Source organism: Calypte anna, chromosome Z (genome assembly GCF_003957555.1).
Source record: "Calypte anna isolate BGI_N300 chromosome Z, bCalAnn1_v1.p, whole genome shotgun sequence".
Lineage (NCBI taxonomy): Eukaryota > Metazoa > Chordata > Aves > Apodiformes > Trochilidae > Calypte > Calypte anna.
In genome coordinates, this window is record NC_044274.1 from 56,753,004 (window position 1) to 56,779,775 (window position 26,772).

A 26,772-nucleotide genomic window follows, 5' to 3' on the forward strand; every position below is an offset into this window, starting at 1 on the left:
CTTTATCAAGGCTTTAAGTTCACCTCCTACTGTCCTACTCTAAAATTTACAAAGCTATAAACAGATCTGTAGAAATTGAATATTACTGCTTGAAAACAAAACCCTGCAAACAGCATTTCTAGTCTGCTCACTGTGGTGCCTGTATTTCAGAAAGGTAAAGCAATTTGTGGTAAGTAGCTGGAAAAACTCTAAATGTTTTTGCGTAGTACAAGTCTAAATATTAAACTGATTTACAAAATAACTTGTAAGGCAAAAATTGAAGTAAGTGAAATAACACATACAGTGCTTATGAACTTTCACATTAAGAAATGGCTTTATTTAGACAGCATAAATTCCAGGTTTGACTTCTCATTGTTTGCTGGATCACCATTTGCAAGAGCAAACTAGAAGGACAGAAACGAGTTTCAGTGCCGCTATTTCATGTAATCACGAGGCTCTATGTGGAAGACAGAAAGATACATTAGCTTATAGGGGAGGTAGAATCTCTTTGTGGATTCCAAGTAACTATAGACAAATTTAATTGAGCAATTGCAGATCCTGACAGAAAAACAATGTAAGGAAACCTGTGAACGTAGACGAAAGTGCCAAAATAAAGACAGAAGAACTATAGGGGAAAAGAATACAACACTGCAAGGAAATTACTTTTCTTTTAAAACTGTTCATGTTCTATAAAGAGATAATTTTGAAAAGATGTATGATTTTTTAATGTGACAGTTAAATGAAAAATGAGACAATCAGTGTATAAGACAAACAAAATGCTTTTCTCCTGTTATATTTACCACTGAAACACCAGAAATTACACTGCATTGAAAGTAAAAAAAAAAAGGGGGATGAAACTAGGCCTGCTAGGAATAAGTCCAGGGCTAGCATGCCAGGGTGGTGCTATGCTACACCTTGTACTCACCAACAGAGAAAGGCTAATAGGGAATGGTAATTTCACAGGCAGCTTTGGCTCTGGTGAAGTTTAAGATCTTCAGGGCAGCAAAAAAAGGGGTGTTCAGCAAGCTTGAAACCCTGGACTTCAGAAGGGCTGGTTCCAGCCTCTTCAGGAACTTCCTTGGTAAGGTACCATGGGACAAGACCCTGGAAGGACTGGGAGCCTGGGAAAGCTGGCTGACTTCCAAGAATCATCTTCTCCAAGCCCAAAGGCACTGCATCCATTAAAAAAAGGTACCAGGCAAAAAGGCAATTATATGGATGAAAAAGGAACTCCCGGGCAAAATCAAAACACAAAAGGGAAATCTACAAAGGGTGGAAGCAAGGATAGCCAACCTAGTGGAGTACTAGGAAATAGTTTGTGAAATCAGAAACCAGGTTAGAAAAACTAAAGCCCTAATGGAGTTAAATCTGGCCAGCGACATTAAAGATAACAAAAAAGGTTTCTACAGGCATGTCAGAGAAAAAAGAACAAGAGAGAATGTGAGGCCTCTTTGGAGGACATGGTTACTGAGGACATGGAGAAGGCTGAAGTACTCAATGACTTCTTTGCTTCAGTCTTCACTGGTAACCACTTGAGCCACAACACCCAAGTCACCGAGGGCAATGGCTGGGTCTGAAAGAGTGAAGAACTATCCAGAGTAAGTGAGTATCAGGTCTGGGAACACCTAAAGAACCTGAAAATGCACAAGTCCATGGGACCTGATGAGACAGATCACTGGGGCCTGAAGAAATTGGCAGCTAAAGTTGCTAGGCCACTGGCCATCATATTTGAGAAGTTGTGGCAGTCTGGAGAAGTTCCCACAGATTAGAAAGGGGGAAACATAACCTCAGTTTTTAAAAAGGGGAGCAAAGAAAACGCAGGGAACCACAGACTAGTCAGTCTTACCTCTGTGCCAGGTAAAATCATGGAGCAGATCCTCCTGGCATCTGTACTAAGGCACATGAAAAACAACAAGGTGATTGGTGACAGCCAACATGGCTTGACTAAGGGCAAATCATGCCTGAATAATATGGGGGCCTTCTATGACAGAGTTACAGGTCTGGTAGATATGGCAAGAGGAACTGACAACATCTATCTAGACTTGTCCAAGGTGTTTGACACTCTCCCACATGGCAACCTTGTTTCTAAGTTGGTGAGACATGGATTTGATGGATGGACCACTCGCTGGATAAGGATCTGGCTACAAGGTTAAACTCAAAGAGTTATGATCAATGGTTCAGTGTCCACCTGAAGACCAATGAGAAGGGGAGTTCCTCAGGGTGTGTTTGGGGTCCATTGTTATTTAACATCTTTGTCAGCGTCATGGACAATGGCACTGAGTGCATACTTAGCAAGTCTGCCTAGGACACCAAGTAGTGTGGTGCAGTGGATTCCCTTGAGGGAAGGGGAGGGACCTTAACAGCCTTGAGAAATGGACCAGTGTCAACTGCATTAGATTCAGTAAGTTCAAGTGCAAGGTTCTGCATCAAGATTGGACCAGCTCCAGGCACAATTGCAAGATGGGTACAGAGTGGCTGAGAGTAGCCCTGAAGAGAAGGACTTGTTGGTGCTGATTGATGAGAAGCAAAGCGAGAGCTGACAGGGAGCTCATGCAGGCCAAAGTGCCAACCATATCCTAGTATGCATCAAGAGGAGTGTGGGCAGCAGATCAAGACAGGTGATTTGCCCCCTCTATTCTGCATTTTTGAGACCCCACCTTGAATACTGTGACCAGTTCCGGGGTCCCCACCATAAGAAGGAAATAGATCTGTTGGAATGAATCCAGAAGAGGGCCACAAAGACGATCCAAGGGGCTGGGGCACCTCTGCTATGAAGAAAGGCTTGGGGGGATTGAGATTGTTCATCCTGAAGAGCAGAATGCTCCTAAAGGACCCTATAGCTGCCTTCCAATACCTGAAGGGAACCTACAGGAAGGCTGGAGACGGACTTCTCACAAGAGTACCCAGCAATAGGACAAAGGGAAATAGTTTTAAAGTGAAGAAGAATAGGTTTAGACAAGATCTTAGGAAGTTCTTTAGTATGAGGGTGGTGAGACTCTGGAACAGACTGCCCAGAGAAGTCATGGATGCCCCCTCCCTGGAAGTGATCAAAGCCCATGGCAAAGGTTGAAGTAGATGATCCCTAAGGTTCCTTCCTACTGAAGCCATTCTATGACCATTTTATGAAAGATCTGCAGTTCATCCTGACTAGGACACAAGGGGCCACAGGCACAAAGCCACCAATCAGAAAACTCACAACTGGAAGAAAATAGTAACCAATAAGACATACAAGAAACACCCATGCCTTCCAGCAAGTCCACTGGTGTTGGAAGTGTGCATTAAGATCTGTATGGTAAACCATACTGATATTGCCCTCCTTCAGTCCTCATCTATGTCAAATGAACATTAACTATACAGTTCATAATTATGGTAAATTGATACTATCATCGTGTGGGTATGGAAATACATGGAAAAACAAACTGTAAAGTATATAAACTTCTAAAAAATTTCAGTTGAGAAAGACATTTATGGAAGCCTCGTTTAGAATGAGGAGATATAAAAACCAGAGACAGAAAAAGAGAAGTTTATAAAAACCAGATACATTTGTCTAATATTCACAAGGAAAGAAACCCCCTCAAAATTCAATCTTTTCAATCTCTTTTCAATCTCAAGACCAAGCTTACCACCACTAATTTAATTTAATATATTACTTACAGAACTATCTCCATTTAGATCCTTCAGTATACTTGACGAATTTTTGTCTCAGGAACAACTAATGCATTCAAAATGTCAAGAAATTTAACTTTAAATTTCCATATGGAAGGAATTCCAGAGCAAATGAAATGACACACTAATTGGATAGCATTTCCAATGCTTCATTATTGTTTAGACAATGGCACATTTTCTGTCTCAGTAGTGCTATGACTATAATAAGACCACAGCACACAGCAGAGATCAAAATATGACTTTAAACCAATCCCAGTCCCACTGATGTGGGGCAAAATGACAGTCCACAGAATCAGTAAGAGCAGATGGAAGGTGGCAATAACCAGAGCTGCATGTAGCTGCAACAGCAATTCAGTATCTCAGGGGTTTAGATGCCTCATGGCAATACTTCATACTTCTGAATGGCCTCCACAGCAGAGGCAGATGACAAGAACAGTATTCAGAGCCATCTCAAACTTCATAGCAGCCTTGATAAAACTGAATCTCACTACTGCCCAACTGCAAATGAATTAACTTACTGTAACTTCATTCTCTGGAAGCAAAACTCAGCAAACTCAGTTCTGCTTTGGGCACAGGACAGCTCCAGGGTGCACAGATAGGCTGACAGATAGGATGACAGAAACAGGTGAGGAATATCTCCCTTCTTCTCTCCTCTCCAACAGCATTTCCTTCAGTACTAGTATTGCATCCACTTGTTTGCTTTGAGTTACCCTCATCATGTCCACTTGCTGAGTCTTAAGATTTTCTGTGTCTTAATAGGTTGCTTATAGTCACATCTTTGCCTTATCTCTGTAGCAATTGCTTTCCCCAGACTACATAAGCAGTTTCCACACAAGTTCTTCTACAGTATTCCTTTGTGGAAAGGGCCCCCTTCCAGCTGTGGAACTGGGAAACAAGTGGGGGCACAGTAAAGACAGAGGCAGAGCAGCCCTGAAGTGTTCAGTTTGATCTCTTTGGTTTTGCTGGGGTCGTAAGAAGGGGTGAAAGTGATGCCAAGAAAGCAGCCAGGGAAAAGGAGTGAAAGTTTAGGTATTAGAAACTGAAGAGTAATCAGTGTTGTGGTGGAGGATGAACAGGGATAGAGTTGAGAGTCACCCTTCCCTCATAGTAGCAGTCCTCACACATGCTGAGGTGATGAGAGCAGGCAGAAAGCAGGACCTGCAAAAGGGCAGCTCAGCTAGTGGCAGCTCATTTGAAGCACCAGTCCTCACAGACAGTCAGTAGAGCTGCAGCTACCCACACCTCCCTGCTGACAGGGGGAAACAGCTGTGTCTGTGCTTTGACCTCCTCTCTACTCAACACTAATGTTCATTTTTACTGAAGGACCTCAAAGAATTTCAGATCTAGTACACTGTCCATCACAAGATGCAATTACCTTGCCTGAAGTCAGCTCAAGTTAGGCTGGACCCATAAGTAGCCCCTTTTCCCCACCCCAAGCAGTCATGTCTGTTGCACAAAATCACCATTTCACTTAATCTCAATTACAATGTACAATATTAAGCTAAAGCACAAGAAAAAAGTATGTAGTTTTATTAACTACTGAAATCAAGGCTTGATGTAATGCATTATGAAATTGCAGTGTTCAGAGTCTGCGGAGTAAGACTATTTCTCACCTGTAAGAGAAGTGAAACATTCACATCAGAGAATTTTTGCAATAGCTCTAGCCCAGGTGATGCAGTTACCTAACCTTTCCTGACCTGGAGAAGCAGCTTTGCTGTTTTTACAATACAATAAATAAATTTTCTACTGTGACATAAACCCACTGAGAGGACAAACATGTTGTTCCACTGACTCCTCCTAAATGTTACTGTAATCTAGCTTGGACCCTCACTACCAGAAAAAAAGATGCATACCTAAGAACAATCACAAGCACATGTTCTTTTAAACGTGGCTCCCCCATCAAATGTCTCCCGTGTTAGTAGGAATTACATTCTAAAGGGATGTGTGGGACTCGGGGGTTTTCTTTCTGAAGATGGCTGTTGAGAAGTGTATGTCATATTTCTTAGGATCTAGAGAAAGAGGTAGTAAAACAATTTATACTGCAACCCAGTCAGACAGTTTTGTAATTCCTACAAGGGAAGCTCGAGGGAGGCTTCTACGGAGCTGTCATTGTTGAATGAAAGAGTAACTGACATATAAGAGTAAGTAGTTTTCTGTTTTTTTCAATTCTTTTTTAACCAATCTTTTCCAAACACATGGTTCACAAATCCCATAGGAATCTCTCTTGTCATTTCCTGAAAAATAACTTACTTGGCTTTCCACGCTAAAAAGCGTCTCCCTTGCCAGTGAAAAACCTACTATGGAAATCTAATTTGTAACTAAACCAAGAAGCTACAAGTTCTGACTTGCTTTTGATATTTTTATTAGCCATGCAGATGTTACACAGCCCTCAACTGTGACACAGATGACAAGCTTTTAAAATGTATTGTCACTGTGGTCACCTTTCTGGCTAACTTCCTTAGAACCAAACTGAAGGAACGATGTGTTGATCTTTACTGAAAAAGGAAAAAGTTCTTAACACATCTAATGCCTACAGTTACACAGGCAAAAAAATAGACTGTTCTGCTCTGTTTGTCCATCTGGATTATCTCAATGTCTCTTATCAGAAGTATTCTACTAATAGAATAACCATGAGCCTTTTTATGGAAAAGATGAACTTTCCACTAGAAATAGTACATTGGGATAAAATAGAATATTACAAAAAATAACTGTCAGCAAAAGCATACTTACATGGAACAGATTAATTTTAATTGTGATGAAATATGAGGACTCTTCTATTTTGTCACAAAATCCTTTGCTATTTTATCTGCAGAGACTATACAGTCCTCTCACTACTCAAGGCAAGACACAACTCCTTACTACAATGAAATTGCCTCCATATAGCAGTTTTAGAACACTCCTTTTTGCAAGAAGCTAGACACAAGACCAAGTTTCTACTAGAGACTAAGTTTGTATTACTATATTTGCACTTAGAGCTGCTGTTTTGAGAACACCTGGGCCACTTGAGACTTGGAAGCACAGATCTTTTGTTTACAAACAAAAATGTCAAATGTTGTCATAGAACACATTAAAATAGTGTACATGTAGCACAGTGGTAAGCATTACATTGCAAAGAAGCTGACTTTGTAATGTTTCATATTCCATTGTATGTCTATCATGGTATATTAATTTACCCTTTTCCTCTGCTAGTGACCAATTAAACATATATGAACATGAAACATAACAGTGTGTAGTCAAGTACAGTATATACAAGCTTTTAAGAATCAGCTCCACACTCCTTACGGTAAGTAAATACCGGGGGAAAGAAATACTGTATATTCACCTTGCATCTTTTCTTATTCGTGTCTCTACAGTAATCCCTCTGAGGAGTCTCTGCTCCTTGTTACCAGTCAATGTAAGTAATACATCAGAATAATTTTTCAAGCAAAGTTGTCAAAGTAGGCAAAGGAGGTTACCTTTCTAAATGTCTGTGCAACTTAGTGAAGATCCTTCATATAATACATTTATTCATAATATTGGGATTAGCCCCTCTTCAGCCCCAAAGCGGAGGATTCAAACGCTACTGTCAGTAAGGACAATAAGCAGTCAGCATGTATGCAACATTCTCAGGCACTTCCTTTCTAGGTGCTAACTCATCCAAATTTTCACTGAAGTAGCACTGCTCTGCCTTCTAAAATGGAAAACTAATTACCTCTGCTGTTGCCTCCCACCTGCATTATTCTTACATGCAACTGACAGAAGTATTTCAAAGATCAGCACTCATTTCTGAAGAGTCATATTATAAAACTTTATCAAAGAATGGCATCCTGCTCACCAAAGGTTTCCCTTGCCAGATTAATCTCTTTTCAGTGTAATTCAAAGTAGGGTGAAGAAATAAGCTCTATTATCTGTAAGGCAGTTCTGTTTCTTACCAGACTAAGCCTTCTGTGTCTGAGAGAAGACCTGAAACAAGGTTATCAGGATGTGGTCATTGACACATCCAACTGCAGAAAACCAGATGGTTCTTCAAATAAAAGGAGGGTGAAGAGAACAGAAGTGACAAACTCAGCAGAACTACTGAAGAAAATGCAAGAGTAGCAATCACAAACAGTCCCCCAAAATAATAAAATATTGTGCCCAAATTAAATCTAAATTTTTAAGTTTTTGAATTTACACAGCGTGACTTACAGAGCATTTATTTATGTTGCAGTTGGCTTCATGGCCACAGTGTATGAAACAATTCCTGAGCCAGATTAAAACTAGCTCAGGTACTGCTGGCAGCATAAAAACAGAAGTGCAGCACATACTGTAAAACTTGTGGCAAAGCTTGGGCAAAGCTCAGTGTCAAGGGACCATCCTGGCTCCATATGCAGCAAATATCCTGTGCATATGCAGCAGCTGCAGGCAGCAAGGTGCAGGAATCCCACAAATAGGAACAGGTGAAGTTCAGCAGGATGTAGTGTTTGGCTTTGACTTGAGCACAAGGGAAGGACAAAGAGAGGAGAGAAAAACATTTCCTAATCTGCTTGCTCTGAAGTTACAGTGTAAAACACAGCCAGCATCCGGACTGCAGACGCTTCAGGTATTAGTGGAAAAGCCAAGCAGCACAGAATTTGACTCACCCATGTCTGAGAAAAGGAAACATCTAAACCATTTATGGAGACTACATCCAGCACACTGGTGTAGGTATAGGTATAGCTATAGGTACAGGTATATATACACATACTGTATAGGTTCAAAATGCAGTTAAAATACTAATACAAACCAATATTCAGGAAAATACATGTAATTAAAGTATACTAGTAGCAATTTTGGGATACAAGATTGAATAACCTACCAAAGAACACTGGTTGCACAATTAAATATTTATCATTTCAAAGACAATGAAAATTGATTCAGTGAGAACTATACTAATTAGTAACTGGCCTCTCAATCACTTGAAAGACAGTGAGGCAAGTATCAAGTAATTAAATGCCTGCAGATGTACTTGGCCTGATAAAGTATTACATATTCAACACATTTCAGAAGGATCTTAAATAAGTTATAAATTGAGTCTGAAGCTGGAAATGCAGAAGTAAGAGTGTGTGTACTGAAAGAAAAGTGACAGGCAAAGGATAACTGAAAATTGTGCTAAATGTTTTATTGCTGACTGTGGCTTCAACAGAAGGTAACACAATGTGGAAGTTTCTTCAAATTTTATCATGAAGCATGAGAGTCAAGAACTATCATTCACAGGTCTTTTTCTCAAAGAAGAAAAAAATTAAAGATACCGCCAAGCACAGACAACTGAAGAACCAACTTGGTATAAGCACCTCAGTAATAAACGTTAGTAGATTCCTAAACACAAGATCTGTGAGGAAACAATAGTTATATATTCAATTTTTTTGCTGAAATTTGATAGTCTTATTTCATGTCCTGGTTCTTGGATGTAAAAGAAATCTTCATTTACTGTACTAGAAAACTCTGGATGTTTATCACTTGTAGAAAACAACCAATTCCCCTTAAATATATACAGACTTAAAAACTTAAATTCAGTTGGGCAAATCTGAAAATACCATCAAGAAAAAAGTGTCAATAAAAGAGTAATACAAAAATAGCAGTAAGAAGTCATTACAGATTATTACTGTATGTCTCAGATTATTACTACTTCATTCTGAGATTTCAAATTTTCATTTTGCCTTATTATGAACTTAGTGAAAACTTCACTCCCTTATGCAAATCTCATTGAATCTTGGCATTTTCCTGCTTCTTATCTGTTGAACATGTGCTTTTTACTGATCAAAAAAACTTTTGCCATTTCTATTAATGCAAAATTGCGATAAATTATTTCTTCAAATATTTTTTGTTACAAAGGCTCTATTATTCTGAGACTCCAGTGCCTCCTTCTTTGCAGAAGGAATGCAAACCTTACTCAGTTTACCTTAAGTTCTTAGCTGCCACAAAAGTTAATTCTTCTCCGTATTTACAGAAAGTTACACTTCTCTACTGACAAGGCAGAGTAAATACAACTTTCTTAAGCGTCATCTTATTTACAACTGCCTCAGCAAGCAATTACTCATCTTTCTGTACAGCCTCTGATCCTACTACCTCCACAACCCACACATGGTTTTCACAGGTAAAGAAATCTGAAGGGGTAGGGAAGTGACATGCACCTTGCATCAGCTGATTCCTCACCTTCCCGTTTCATGCTGCAGGTCACACACCCACACATACACACCCATACAAACACAAACACACACTAATGCTATTTTAAATTGACATGTCAATAACATTTCAAGACAATCTGAGATGGACTTAATTTAATAAAATATATTATAGCAGTTAATGAATGTACTGGGAGTAATAAGAATAATCTATTTTTATCCATTATAAGACTGTTCTCAGTTACTTATGGTTCTGAAAACCTTTTAATCTTTGGGCTCAGATTTTCCATATCAGGTATGTGATTCTGAGAGAAAATATTTTTAGTAAGTGACAGCTGAGACAGTCCAAACACACAGCTAAAGAAAACCTATTTTACTTTACCCATGCCAACAAACTCAACAGGAAACTCCAAACACAATCCAAAACAAAACCCAAATCTTTTCACACAAATTCACCCCAGATGTGGACAAAAAGACCAGAAAGACAGGTGGGAGGCAAATTTGGCCAATTTATAAACTTCTGGAAAAAAGCCCAACTCCTAACAAAACTTTACACAGTTTATGTGCATGATATAATTTTTCCAATGGGATCAGTACTCCAAAAAGACTGGAGGATATTTTGAAGTTTTTGTAGGAAAGATGCTGGACAGAAACTAGGCACAGGTGAGCAACACCTGAAAAGACCATATTACACCACCATTAAAATAAGGAGACCAAGGAAGAGCAGGAAAAAGCTTCTCCCTTTAGTCTGAAGAAATCAGGCTATTGCAAGGGGCTGCTACTGCAAGCTTGAAAGGAAAGCATGACTTTGTCATGTATGGATGAGAAATGAATGCTACAGCATCTAGCCAGTGTGTTTGGCATATGATGACACTATGTAGCTGAAAAATCATAGTACTCACATTTCAGGTGTTTTGAAATATATAAAAGGAAAAAAAAAATCCTCAAAACTTCTTATTCACTGCAATTATGTACAAATATTGAATAAAACCAGTGGAGGACTTTCAAATAGAACAAGCTCCTCTGAATATTCTTTAGGATCAGAGACAAGTGAACAAACTAATTCATTAAAATGTTCAGGTAAGATGCCTGCTAGTGCTATATGGGTGACAATTTCTTATTCTTATATTACATGTTTACTTTGTAAGATCTTGACCATTAATTCTCCATGAATTTGTAATGCCCTATTATTAGTGAACATAACATTTATGTTAAAGACTGACAGAATTAGTAATAGTTTAAAGGAAGATATGACATATTACTGTAGTTTACAGTGACAAGATAATATTTAGAAAGTAATTTAAGAAAAAAAACCTGGACTTGAATGCTTTGAGGCAGTTGTTGCTTTACATAAACATTTTCCAGTATGTTTCGTTTCAAAAAATCTTCAGCCAAGATGTGTCACCATACAAATCCACAAATTAAGCAGTTTGTAAAATCCTACACATCAGAAATAGGAATGATTATTGTAAAGTATGTAATTTTATCTCCAGCTCTTTCTTTACACTGAAAACAACACTTTCTCTACAAAATCTCCAGTGGAAAATTACTATATAAAAAGACCTCTCAGCTTTTCAAGAAAAATGGGACTAACACCAGACCTTTAGCCAAATCTGACCTATTTGATAATTTCTTAAGAAAGTTTATGTTAGATAAACACTGGAACAGTATGAGATAATATCTTGAACCTAGATGACAGCCTCATCTGTGAAGATCTTGTAATATTTTGAAATAGGTGAGTAAACAATAGATATTGCCATTAGTTTCACCCTATTTCTCTTCTTAAGAGCTTTTCAACTTTCCCACCAGGTACAGGAAAAAGAAGTCAAGACCAAAAGTCACTGTTCAAACAGTAATTTATTCATAATTGACACCACTCTTCCTAAATGACAAATAATGCTGATTTGCTCAAATGGCAAATACATAGAGCCAGGAGGCAATCCTACGCATGCCTCAGCTCTATGATTCTCTCAATTTCTTCTGTGACTCTGTCAGTACTTTCTTATATATTAATTATTTCTGTTCAAAAGAAGAATAATATTAGCTTTTGTCCATTCCACAAAAAAGGGTGACATTTCACAGATTGCTGCTAATCTAACAGTGTCGTTTTTGTTTTTATCAATGAAGAATATTGCACACTGCCTCAGCAGAGGTTCAAAAGCTAACTAGCAACAACTGCTCTCTGTTTGTCATATAAGATGCTGAATTAAGGAAGAAGCTTATCAGATAACCAAAAAAGTATTAATCATAAAATAATAGAATGCCTTGGGTTAGAAGAGATTTTAAGGATATCTAATTCCATCAACCTCCCTGCATGGGCAGGGACACCCCCAAATAGATTGGGTTGCTCAAGGCCCCATCCAACTTGGACTTGAACACTCAGAACAGGATAAAAAGAACCTTCAAAGGTCATTTGGTCCAACCTCCCTGTAGAGAGCAGAGGTATCTTTAACTAGATCAGATTGTTCAATGCCCCATCAAGCCTGACCCTGAATGGCTACAGGGACGGGGCCTCTGGGCAACCTGCTCACTGTGTCACCACACTCATAGTAAAGAACTTTTTCAAAATGTCTAATGTAAATCTATCACACTCTAGTTTAAGACCATAGCCCTTCCTCCTGTCACTACATGCACTTGTGAACAGTCCCTCTCCAGAGGACTTCCAGGGAGGGGGCATCCACAACTGGACACTGGGCAACCTAGTCCATTGTCTCACCACCCTAACATTAAAGAATTTCTTCTGAATGTCTAACCTGAATCTACCCTTTTCCAGTTTAGAGCCCTTGTCCTGTCACCCTATGGTCATGTAAAACATCCAGTCCCTCCAGGAGCCCCGTCAGCTCCTGGAAGGCTTCTAGAAGGTCTACCTGGAGCCTTCTCCAGGCTGAGCAGCCCCAGCTCTCTCAGCCTGTTTCTATAGGAGAGGTGCTCCAGCCCTTTGATAATCTTTGCAAGATTACATACTGACTAATACATGTATATAACAAAATGGAAGTTATTTAAATTCTACACTATGTGATTAGGATCTAAGGTGACGTTCTTAGTAAGAGAAGTTCAATGCTTTTTCTGTGCTTGGAAGTCTTCAAATCATCAGTCTATGTTCAGTCAAACATACCGAAAATTAAAAGCTGAGCAGCAATCTAAAGTAGGATAAAATTAACATCCAATAAACAAACCGTATCAATTTACATAAGCAAAATTCTCCTTCTCCATATTTACTGACACTGTTCCACACAATCACAGAATTTATCCTCTACTGATGCACACCAATCCTCACCTCACAAAGACTCAGGCAAGATGTGTCCAATTCTATGAGTATGCCCTAAAAAGCAACAGAAGCAAGCATTATGCTGTCAAATGAAACTATTATTAAACATGTTGAATGTAAGTGGAACTGTACTCATGGGCAAAAATAAGGGTCTCCAAAATGCTGAAGATACTAAATGCTGAAGATACTAAAATAACCTTTGCTATTTTCAGTTATTTTAATACTATTTGTTAATATTAAGCATGCTGTTGTTTAAATGATAATTGAAGCAAGGCTCTATCTCAAAACATTGCAGATGATGCAAAGATACTCAAATAACCTTATTAACAAAAAATGAAAAGGGAAAGCACGTGGAACCAGAACAGTAACTCACCATAGTTTAAAACATGAATCTGTAAGCACAAGCTTTTATATGCAATTAACAATAAATAATTGCAAGATGATCTAGTCACAGACATTCTAAAGTTGTCTGACTTTTTGTTTTGTTTTTGCTTTTGTTTAATTTTATGGTACCACAAAACATCCATTTATTAGTGAACACACTGAGGTTAATAAATAATCAAATACATTGTCTGTTTGTAATAAAATGCATGTAAAATATTCAGCATATCAGGAATACAAGTCTGAAAATAGTTTTCATGTTTTCACTTATTCTTCAAATGGGAATTTAAATGCCCTAAATCCTTGGTGAAAAGTCCCACTAATGACTAAACAATGACCTAATATCTTCCTCCTTTCCCCTTCCCCCCTCCTTCATCCAAGCTGGCTCACAATGCTGTCATACCCACCTCAACATATTTCCACAGATTGTAGTCCCATCTAAAGCAAGAACTTAAAATGTGTCTTGTCTTCTACTTCCAACTATTTTCAACACAGAAAGTTGTAATTTCCAGACTTTTTGTTAATGTGAAGGAAAAAGAGGTTCTCTGACTAAAAAAAAAACCTCAAGTGACTTGCTTCCAAATCAGATTTGTACTGTCCCCTCTCAAGACACCTATTTACATGAAATCTCTTATAGTTTCCCTGCCTGTATAAAATGCAGATGCCACTGTACATCAGGCCTGTGTTTGCCTCTTTGCACAGACAGTCCAAAGCAGTTTTCCTGATCTGTTTCAACTTGAAATGTTGTCAATATATGGATTGTCTTGCTTTCTAATTCAGTGAAAAATCTAGTTTTCCATTAGTCTCTGCCTTTCTAATTTTCGATACAGCTTTACTAAATGTAATTATTAAAGGCAGATTCAAGAAAGCAATTACTGAACTACTGGTTTGTATCTCTGAAGTCTTAATAAGGAACAAGAAGTTGAAGTGACAGAAACACTGCAAAATCTGTAAATAAAAAAACCCAAAAAACATAAACAACACAAAACCAAATAACAAACTGGCTAAGTGTTTAATATATATGCAATACAAAGATAAAAAAAAACCCAAATCATATGGAAAATTGCTATGATCAGCACATGTTTAGGGCTAACACTCAACTCCCTCTAATTGCAATTAAGTTTTAATCTTTACATCATTGTACAGTGTATTTAGGATGGCAACTGTAATTCAGAACTGCTGCAGAAATAGCTCTAGAAATAATTTTTAAAATATTATACAAGAAGTAGAATTGTGAAAATGTGAAAGCAGCATTTTACCTTCTTTATTTGGGGATTTTCTACATATTCTGGAGGTCACAGTATTTGGAGGGGTTGTAGTGGAGATATCAAATCTCACTTGCCAGTACTAGCAACCAAGTATTCAAAGTAAATAAAGGTGATTTTCTAGGAAAAAAATAAATTAATAGATTGAAAATATGCAGTAGATTGTTTGAAACCTAAAAAGTATCCTAAAGCACAGGAAAACACTAAACTGCAGCAGAGTCCTTTTGCTAGCTTCCAGAGAATTTGCGGAACTATTCTCGAGATCATTTAAGTCCAGACATACAAGACTGCAGCTGGAGTATCTACCTTCTGAATAATGACTTCCTTCACCCCACAAGTCAATTATCTCCATTTCTCCCCCACAAGAAAGTGGGTAATACCCTGGCAAAGGTTAAGTCAGTAGTTAGAATGCTGCTTAACTGCTACAATTTGACACCACTCTGGTTTTGTGACATTATTCTACACACACTAATGCCATAAATCCATTTTGTTCATTTTAGGTATCAAAAAGAGTAAAGTTTCTCACTTGCAAGGAAACAATACTGACTCTGAGTTTTTCATTCAGAAAATTAGAAATCAACTCAAAATAGTTTTCTGATTTAAAATAAACACCAGCCTAAACAGAGCTTTCCAGCAACTTCCTGTTCATCACAATAGGTCATAATGCACAGTAAATTAATTCAAGTATGGTAGCAGAGTAGCAATTAATTACTTAGCATCACTTACCTTACTTTTCATTGAACTCATTACAAATGTATATTGGCAATGAGCACCTAGGCATTCCTCCTACACAATGGAAAGGTAAGCTGCATCAAACAATTGACCATAGAAAGGAAAGGTAGATGTAAGACCTGATGTATGAGAAAATAGGGAATACAGTTAATTTAGAGTGGTTTTGCATGGCTGTTCTTAACCAAGATTCACGGCCATCTAAAGAAATCTGGTCTAAGTTTTCCAGCTGAGAACAGCCATTGTTTGAAAGCTCTGTAAAAAAACCTCTGAAGAGATGCAGAGGTGCCGGTAACATGAGAGCCCAAAGAAAGAACTTCAGAAGTCAGTGAACTGTGATCTTTGCTCTGAGACCAGGCATTTGTGCTGAGACATCCTGCTACACATAGGCTATATGTCAAGTAACCAGTGAAGATCAAATAACCATTACGTAGGCACTGGCCACATGTCATTTGCCCAAACCTCGCAGCAAGAGAAGCACTGTACAGAACCTGAGGGGTCTAGAGCTTTTCTTCATACAAATCACACTTCAGTGTAATGGATAGCATTAAAGCATGCTAACGTTATTAAGGTGGCAAAGACTCAACTGGATATGGTAGATAGGTAGCTTCATTCCACACCTCTATACACATGCACACACCATCACACAAAGATAACACCTCTGTCTTCTCAGCAGTTTTTTTTTTTCTTCTTCTTCTTTTTTTTTTTTGTTTTTTTTTTTTGTTTTGTTTTGTTTTGTTTTGTTTTGTTTTTGTTTTTGTTTTTGTTTTTGGTTTTGGTTTTTTGTTTTTTTTGTTTTTTGTTTTGGTTTTGTTTTTTTTTGTTTGGTTTGCTTTGGTTTGTTTTGGTTTGGTTTTTAGTTTTTGGTTTTTTGCCTGGAGAGAAAATTAGAGAACAAGCTATCAATGAGATTGCAGTAGGCTAGAGTACAGATGTCTCTGTTAATACAACAGTGGGTGTTAACTTAGATTACTAAAACAACAGATATTTTAGAAACAGGTTTCATTTTACTAATGTATTTACTTTCTCTTCAAAATAATGACTTCCATGTTTTCATTCTTACATGGTAGAGATATAGTAAAGATGTCCGTGCTGCATAGGAAGGATTAAATTAACCCTCAAGATTAAAATACTGTGCTTCTGTCCTAACAGCTTAAAGGTTTATCTAGCCCATATTATCTGTAATAGAAAACTTCTCTCCTCCCAGAAAATTGTAGTCTGGAACTTGTTTTGTAAAGTCCTTACTGAAAAAAAAACAAAGCAGAAAAACCCCAAAATAAAATCCCCCAAAAACAACCCAAAGTGCTTTTTGATTCTGTAGTGAAATCATAAAATCATTCTGGTTGCAAATGACCTTTAACATCACCAAGTCCAACCATTAACCTAGCAATGCCAAGTCCACCAATAAATCATGTTCTGAAGTATCGTATCTACACATCTTTTAAATACCTTGAGAGATTCCCTGAGCAGCCTGTTCCAGTACCTGGCAACCCTTTCAGTAAAGAATTTTTTTCCTAATAGCCAATCTAAACCTCCCCTGGCACAACCTGAAGCCAGGATGCCTTGGTTTTATCACTTGTAACTCAGGAGGAGAGCCCAACACCCACCTTACTACAACCTCCTTGGGTTGTTGCAGACAGCTAGCTATAAGGTCTCCCTCGGTCTCCTTTTCTCCAGGCTAAACAACCACAGTTACTCAGCCATTCCTTGCCAGACTTGTGCTCTAGACCTTTCACAAGCCTTGTTATCCTCTGGACATGCTCCAGAGCCTTAGTGCCCTTCTTTTGGTGAGGGTCCCAAAACTTAACACATTATTCAAGGTGCAGCCTCATCAAGGCCAAAGTACAGGGGCATGATCACCTCCCTACTCCTGGCCACACTGATGTAAGCCAGCATGCTGTTGACTTTCCTGGGAACACTGCTGGTTCTTATTCAGCTAGCTGTTGACCAACACACCCAGGTCCTTTTCCACCAGGCATCTTTCCAAACAGTACCCAAGCCTGTAGTGTTGTATGAGGTTGTTGTGATCCAACTTCAGGATCCAACCTTGGCCTTGCTGAGTCTCATAAAACTGACCTCAGCCCATTGATCCAGCATCTCCAGGTCCCTTTGCAGGGCCTTCCTACCCTCAAGTAGATCACTACTCTCAGGCACCTTGGTGTCACTTGCAAACTCATTGAGGGTGCACTTGATCCCATTGTCCAGATCACTGATAATAATAATAAAAAGAACTGGCCCAAGTAATGACTCCTGAAGTGGCTGAAGAAGTGAACTCTTTCATGCATTGAAAGAGTATGCCAGCATAAGCAGACATTCTACAAATTGCATACTGCCCAAGAGAAATTTTGAGACTTGAGACACTGTGTTAAGTGCTGTCCTGAAATAAAAATGCCTTTTTTTTTCTCTTCAGTCTTTTTGAATGACTTGACTCATATAAGACACAGACATTTTGTTGCATGCTTATGGAAAATGAAATATCTTGTCTGTAGCAATATCAAACTATTTTTACAGAGCAGACATCAGCTGTCATTTCTCTCTATCCCAGCAGTACACCCACTCCCACACTTCTTTCTTTAGTCAAGGTAAGCTGTCAAGTTTCTAGTTTCTGACGTGTATTTACATCATTCAATGACATCTGACAGTAGTGAAAGGCCACAGAAAACTGCTTATTGATCAGAGCAAAACTAGTTGACGGAACAGATGAGGTTGTATCACAGAAATGCAGCCACATTCAGGTGATGACATTTTGCTCCCTTGTATACAAGTGCTTAATGGAATACAACTTCATTATATCATGCCACTAGTGCTTAAGGAATTGCACTGTTCTCATGAGTGTTTTGTCTATGTGGTGATAAAGACAATCTATTTGTACTGGTACCAGCGTATTACTAACCTGTTTTGCTCATGAATACTTGCAAACTACCACCCAGTGTGTCCTGATGAATACACTAAGAGACACTGAAGACTCAATCCTGCCAAAATCTAATTGAGCTGACCTTTTAAAAAAAGGAGGGAATTACCATTTAAGGAGGCATATCTACTTGAGATTTGGTTCTGTACAATTCTATGCTGCTTATTAAAGACATTTTAAGTGACCATTTTTATGCTTGGGACTGGTATGGTTTCCCAATGGAAGTGATAACTGGTAATTAGTGTTTCAGAGGCTGTTATGGGAACTTGCATAAGAGACTTTCAAATTGTACTGATTTAAACGATGAAGAGTTCATGAGCAAAGGCTCTTCATACAACTTGTCCTGCATCTAAAATAATAGTTTTCTTATTTTTATTACTTTCTTCTTTTTTATTTCCTTGAGTAGAAAATTGTGCCAATGTAAACTCATTTTTCACAGATAAATCTGTAAGGATATAATCACAGTACAGAGCCATTTCTTATAGAATCTGTTTGCGTTAGCAGTCTAACTGGAAAACTTAAAGCAGTCTTAGCACAGAGTACACTCCAGTGATTCAAAAAAGCCAGCGTGGTACAACATGTACCTGAATAATTCAAACTCATGCAACTTTCAGGGGTACACTGATCACAGCAAGACCTCATAACTTGCTTTCCATTTCCTATCTTACAGTACACAGCAGCAAAAAGGTCTTTATTTCAAATTAAGGAAAAAGAAAAACAGAGAGAAAAATGCCAGTGCCCTAAAAGAAACTCTTCACAATGGGTAAGTGTTCCTCAGCCTTTTGAAGTTAGCCTTACGTGCAGGTAAGTATTTGTAGTTGAAAACAATTATCAGATTCAAAACAAAACTGCCAACCTAAGACACTCAGAAAGCTCTTCATTTCAAGGGGAAAACAGATAAAAGATGCATTTCTTAGAAAATGCACTTCCTACCCCTTGGCTCTGAAAAGCAGTGTGAGACCAGAATTCGACTAAATTAAAGTTCTCTGTAATTATCCAAACTTCAAAAGTAACAGAAAAATGTAAGTGAATATTGGCTTAAATAAGCAGAGCACATCTGCCATTTCTGAGTAAAAACAACACGGACTATACTATATAGAACTTACTAACAAAGAAAAAAGATTACAGTAGTCTTACTATTTCTGGTTCACTTGTATCATTGAACCTTCTTTCAAACAAAAAGAAGTATTAGAAGTGTCTGGTTATTTTACTGGTGTTCTTGTAATGCTCCCATTGCAAAAAAAAAAAAAAAAAAAAAAAAAATTTTGTTTTCAGACTGAAAAAAAAACCTTGGGGTAAACCAATTTTTTGAGAGGTCATCTGACTTAGTTTGAATTGAGCTTTAAGATACAAAGCAATTGTGTTTCACCCTAATAAAATCCTGCTCTAATGAAACTTCCCAGTATCTATTCCAAAGGAAAAATAAGAAGCACAACAGTTACAAGACTGAATTTTATTAGCTCTGGCAAAACACATTTTTTGTGTGTTATTTTGCCAGAAGCAGATGAATTGATCTCACAGAAACTTTAGAATATTTTCAATGAGTACTAATTACTTGTGGTGGAAATTTTCAGCCCAGATGCCAGTGTTTACAAAGATTCAGAAAAATGAAACCAAGAATCTTACCTTACCAAATGCCTTTCAAAAGTATCTTCAACATTTTTCCACAGCTAAGTCAGTATATATCTAACAGAAACTGTCATCTCAGATGCTATGGTTAGCTGCTGGCATCAGTTTGCATATACACAAAACCATGCATATTTAATGTATACAGATCTAAGGGAAAACAGGACACAAAAACTAGTCACACATTCCATGTATGTGATGCCAAATGTCTGAAAAACAAACTCTCTGTGATCTTCTTGATGTTAGTGGCATGGCAAGAGGAATTATTCCTGACAATGGAGAGTACAGATAGGATGCTATTTTACGTATGTTTAAAAAACTTATTTTAGCACTGACCTTTTTTAAAACAAAGAACTCAAAGACAAGAAGTCTTTCGCATTTCTGCCATAAAATCCTTTACTATGTAAGTTTTTATTCATAAGAACTCACAATTATAAAGAACAATATCTTCAGACAAGAAGTTGCAGACAAATTACATTTTGTCCTTTCCCAGTCTGAGTCTTGTACATTGTGCTTATACAGAAAACAGGAAATTCTCTTCATCTCAGCTGTCTGATATGCATAAGTATCTCGGCTCAAAGCCTTGACACTGATACTGATTATGGCAGCAATTCATAACAGATTATGAAGAAAAAACAAAAATCCCAAGTGAACCTACTTTTAAATTAATCCTGGGTCTAAAATTGTTTAGTAATATCTATCCAAAGCACAAGAAACATCTCTCTTCATTCAGTGAAGTTAATCTAGCTCAAGCCACCTGAAATACAAGGATAACACTACTCTTTATAAAATACACCCGAATTTTGCTGGACATACCTTGGAGTGAGTTCTCTTAGGAAAAGCAAGAAGCCACACATTTCCACTAAACTGAATAGGACCTAAGAGGACTGAAAACAGCCTGTATTACAGACTGTTGACATATGGATAAACAGGGGAAAAGTTTGAAAATTATTTCTAATAAACACACTTTTCCCTTTCAATCTTCAGGTAACTTAAAATGATTTTCACATCTGATAATCTTTCTAACTGATTCATTTTACGTTCAGCTTTTACCTTCCTAAAGCAGATCCTTACTGCAGCATACAATAATGTAAATGACTTGTTAATATTTAGCGCATTACTTTATTATTTCTCCTTCATTACAGGAAAACATACATCACAGGCATTACTTTCCATTGTAGAAGAGACAAAAGACTTTTTCTTCTTTGTGAATAATTCACAGAAAGTATACATCACTGCATCTGACTTCAAAAGAACAGAAACTGACTCTTTATGACAGGGATATATGAACTGGGTAAATGCCCAAACTATTGCTCAAAGCATGCCTCCAGCAGTATCATTGCTTCTTTCTAGACAGGCACACTACGCTGAAGCAATGACTTTCCTGTTTTCCTAGTTAAACTCAATGGAGTTAAAGTCAAAGTCAAAAGAAAAACTAATACTGGATTCATTATGCATCAGAGGCATCTTTCTTCGTTAGTGGGGAAGTATAGATTTTGCTGCCATAGGCAGTTGTTTTATAAAAGGTTTACCATAAACCAAGACCATAACATTTTTAAAAGGAAATCTGAAAAACAACTGCATGTAGTCACAAAATACTTACAATGTTTTCTGATTTGCAGTAATTTCCAGTTCTTTGTCTTCTATCTTGACTTCCAAAGCATGAGACACACAGCATGAGTCTCAATGGCATGAGACACAACTGCCATTGCATAATCAGGTATTTCCACTGGAAAACACATCATTCAAGAGGGCTTCTTTGTGCAGGGCACATCACTCAAAAGGGTCCTACACCAAGGATCTATGACAATTCCTACAGGTGCATGTTCATGTCACTTTTTGCTCCCTCCTCGAGTTTCAGTCTTCTTACTCTGACAAAATTACACCTTTGTCTCCCGTTCAGTGTACAAGCAGTAACTAGCATGAAATCACTACTGTAACTGTATGTTGTAACATATTGTTATTGTATGTTGTAACATACTGTTACTGTATGTTGTAACAAGTCTTCTTACCCTGCATACATGGCTCAAGTGCTATCAATTTGCAGTACTATCAGTAATTGACTTGGCCTGTGAATTTTTTTTTCTTTTTCCTAATTATTACTTCTTTAAGTTTTAGTATTTTAATGTTAAGTGTAAGTACACCTGAAAATGAATTTAAAAAATAGTAAATCACTACATCTGTAATTTAAGGAAAAAGACCCTAAACAGAAACAAAATTTATACCATATGTACAGAAAAGCAGTACACAAGGACAAAAATAATCACACTTTCATTTAAAGTCACAGAAAAATTGTTTCAGTCAATGAAATGATAAAATATTTTTATCTTCTCAGATCCTGGAACCTGTTCACTTGATCTGGTCTGAACACATAAACTGGTGATCTTATCAACACATTTCAAACCCTGTTCTTTTAATAGATTTTGAAGAGAGATGAGTGTATGCTTCTGCCATGGAAGAAGGAAAAGGACTTGAGGTTGTTGGGTTTTGTTTGTTTGTTTGCTTTGACTTGCTTGGTGGTTTTTTTGGTATCTTGATCACCAAGTAGCTTGTTGAAAGTGTAGCTCAGTATGCTGATATTTGATATTTTCCTAAGTAATTTTAAACTCCTGAACTCTTCTGGAAAGCCATATTTCAACTACCTCAGAATAGATAGCTATTTCAAAGAAAAAAAAATACAAAAAGTATTACAATTAATCACTGAATAAGCACATAACAGTTTGGACCTCATCTTGTTCCAAACCACCTGCATGGGCAGGGACACCTCTCAGTAAACCAGGTTCATCAAAGCCCCATCCAGCCCAGCCTTGAACTTCCAGGGAGGGGGCTGCCACAGCTTCTCTGAGCAACCTGTTCCAATGTTTCACGACCCCAACAACTAAAGAATTTATTCCTAAATATACTCTTTCAGTTAACTGCCATTACCCCTTCTCCTGTCACTACATGCTCTTGTAAACAAAAATCCCCAGCTTTCCTTTAGCCCCTTCAGTACTGGAAGGCTTGTAGAAGGTCTCCTCAGAACCTTTGCTTCTCCAGGCTGAACAGCCTCAGGTCCCTCAGCCTATCTTCACAGAGAGGTGCTCCAGCCCTCTGATAATTTTCGTGGCCCTCCAGATTTGCTCCAAGAGCTCCATGTTCTTCTTTGCTGGGAGTTCCAGAACTGGACACAGTACTCCAGGTAGGGTCTCAGAAGAGCATAGCAGCAGGGGAGAACAGTAATTTGCCTAACTAAATACTGCCTTTAAAACAAACAAACAAAGACACAAACAAAACAAAGCCCACACAAATATTTTTCAATTATCACTACTTACTTATCAGTAACTCTCAGAACAAATGCTAAGTAATTCATGTTAAGCAGCATGTGCTCTAGCAACTATTAGTACTACCTAACCAAAAAAGCCATCTCAGTTGCAACCACGTTATGAAACATAATGTTAACTTGAGCTGCTGCAGAACTTTGATACATGGTCATCAACAGAAGAGATGGATATATTCACATTCAATCTTTTAAAGTTTCGATAAACATTATGGAAGATAACAATGTATGTGAAATGGAGAGAAAGCTTTTTTTTCCCAGCATACCTGGGGATAGGTACAATCAAGAAAAGCTGTAATTTACTTAAGCTACTTGAGATGCAGACCAAACATTAGAAGAGGGAAAAGCAAGCATTCATTTGTTACACTAAAAAAAATACTTACACCGAAGCTGAAGTAATTTTGTTAATTCAAGCAACATTTACTGAAAAGATGCTCATACATTTTTGCTACAAGATTAAGTTTCTTATTCTATTCCAATCAAAATACACAGTCATTTGAAGACATTTCAGTGCTTGTAAGATATAAATTTTTAAGTAATCAACCAGAAAAATATCAAGTTTACAAAGTAAGAATACAAGGAAAAGACTGATACTCTTTTTCTACCACTAGTTTCTCCACAACTGCACCTCTTCCATGATATTCTACTCCTAGTAAAGAGATTACAGTTAACAAACGGAAGAAACAAAGATTTATTATAATGTACAGATTACTAATATACCTAGAATTTGAACCAATTAACAGACAAAAAGGAGGAAGACACATTTGTGCAGATCTTTGGTTCTCTTGTCAAAGTGTAACTTGTGCAAAAGTGGCCAGCACAAGGTTTCAGATACGATCATCAAATTAAGCAAAGCTCAGCAGGCACAGAAAAACAAACGATGTTGCTGTCTACCTCCTTACTACCATCTTCCTCCTCCCATTTGTTGCTATACCACTATTAAAAAAACCAACCACTTTCCTTACAGGCAGCCTTTGAAGAAAAGGCTCAGGGTATTACAAATACACTCTTTCTCTGTGTCTCAGTTTCACCTGACTACACATGGTTTTCCTTGCTCTTCTGAAGCAAATGAGCAGATCACTTGTGATTTGCCCGAATAAGAAACTGAACTCTCAGGTTCTGGATGTCAGCTAGGGCACCTAACTGGTGGGCTTTTTTCCTGGAAAATAGGGCAGATCATGTACACTAAAGATTCTCAATGGCTCCACAGTATTTTGAAATAAAGCTTGAGATCCATATGTGACATCCTGAAGGCACGACTGGGGCACAGAAACTACTGCCCTAAGCATGGAAGGGGAGAGATCATGGGAAGGATAGACAGCATAGCTAGTTCCACATAATTATGTGCAATGTATCCCTCATTAAGACATTTCAGTAATGAAAGTATTACAAATAATAAATCTCAGCCTTCATCTTTAGTAGTAAACTGGATAAAATACCACATTTTAGATAGGATTATGTCCTTCAGTCTTCCATCAACAGAAGAACATTTCAAATCCTAAGATACAGATTTCATGGGCAAGCAGGAGGGAAAGAGGTATTTCACAGCATTGCCATTAGAGAAAAGCTGGAAACAGACGGACCTTATATATTGGTTCAAAGTGACCACATCGATTACTGACCAGTTGCATGACTAACTGCTCAACTTGGAAGAGCACAATGTTATCAGCTGTCTCTTTCACTTATTAGATGCACACTTTAGAAGAAAAAACATGTTTGGTAATTTTCCACTACACTTGCTAAAATGGCCTTAAGAGTATTTAAGGGAAACAGAAGAAAACCATTACTGAAGCATTTACATGGCCCATCAACCTGCCTCATCAGACTTTCCACTCCCTTTTATTGTGTTAGGGTATGGAAATACAGCAGCTACAAACAGAACTACTTTATTTGCAGCACACTCTTGTCTTTCTGTTAACTGTGATGGCCCACTTAAAGTCCAACCCTCCTGAAACAGCCAGTGTACACCAGCAGCCCAGAAAGCCAACCAGATCCTTGGCTGCATCAAGAGAAGCATGGCCAGCAGGTTGATGGAAGTGATTCTCCCCCTCTACTCTGCTCTCATGAAACCCCACCTGGAGTGCTGCATCCAGTTCTGGAGTCCCTGTAAGGGACATGGACATGCTGGAGTGTGTCCAGAGAAGGGCCACAAGGATGATCAGAGGGATGGAGCACCTCTCCTGTGAAGACGGACTGAGAGAGTTGGGGTTATTCAGTCTGGAGAGGAGAAGGCTCCAAGGAGACCTTGTTGCAGCCTTCAGTATCTGAAGGGGCCTACAAGAAAGCTGGTGAGGGACTTTTTAGGATGTCAGGTAGTGACGGGACTGGGGGGAATGGATTAAAACTAGAGGAGGGGAGACTAAGATTAGATGTTAGGAAGAAGTTCTTCACCATGAGGGTGGTGAGACACTGGAACAGGTTGCCCAGAGAGGTCGTGGAAGCCCCATCCCTGGAAATTTTTAAGTCCAGGCTGGACAGGGCTCTGCGCAACCTGATCTAGTGGGAGATGTCCCTGCCCATGGCAGGGTATTGGATCTGGATGACTTTAAAGGTCGCTTTCAACCCTGAAAATTCTATGATTCTATTCTATGAAACTATCATTAAACATCCAGTCTCCACCATAACCATGTTTATAAAACACTATTATAATTTTGTGCAGATACTCCCATCTCAAAGACAACACAATAACATGATAAATAAGGAGTACAATTCTTCCCCAGAATTTATTCTTTTAAAATGTGCTAGCATATGGTATTAAAAAAAGGTAATTAAAATTGCTTCATATTTCCCAAATTGAATGCACAGAGTGACCCCTACTGGTCTGCTAGGCAGCCCAGCAAGGACACAAACTAACAAGAACCCACCACTTCAAGGGGTAAACTTGAGCTAACTTCCACGGACAACGCTCAGATAAAGAGCAAGCGCACCTTATTTGAGTTACAGAATTACTAATAGCTAAAACTCAGTAGAGGCAAAAATACACCATGGCTTTTAAACATTATTCTTTTCATCATAAGTAACAAAACAGTCAAGTGGATGTCTTGTAAAAACCAACACATATTAATATCTATAGCTGAAAACCACATTATTTCAGAGTTACATTTTGTTCTTAAAATTTCCTTTAAAAACACCCAGAAGAAACAAACTTCCATCTATCAGACATTTTAAGTGAGAAAATATGCATTTCCTGCAGCTTCCCATTTAAACATAAGTAGAAATTACATCAATAAGCTCCCATGAATCTGACTGTGATTGTTACTATTTTATACATGGTAGGATCAAATTATTTGTCTAAGTACTGTCTGCCTTAATACACAATAAGCCAAGTAACCAATAGCACGCTCTGTAATACACCTTATATGCTATTTTATTAATTCAGACAATCAGCGTTGCAAGCAAATCAGTTGAAGATCTTAACGCTAATATAAGTACAGTCACAGATTTATTAATAACAATATGGCTGTTAAGTCCTAAATGTCTTATTTTTGATAAATATGTGCATTAGAAAC

At 37.9% G+C, this 26,772-nt stretch overlaps 1 protein-coding gene across 2 annotated transcripts in view; it reads right to left on the reverse strand.

Moving 5' to 3' along the window:
- Nucleotides 1–26,772, reverse strand: part of SNX24 (sorting nexin 24) — a 90,432-nt gene that overhangs the window by 44,273 nt on the left and 19,387 nt on the right. The window lies entirely within an intron of this gene.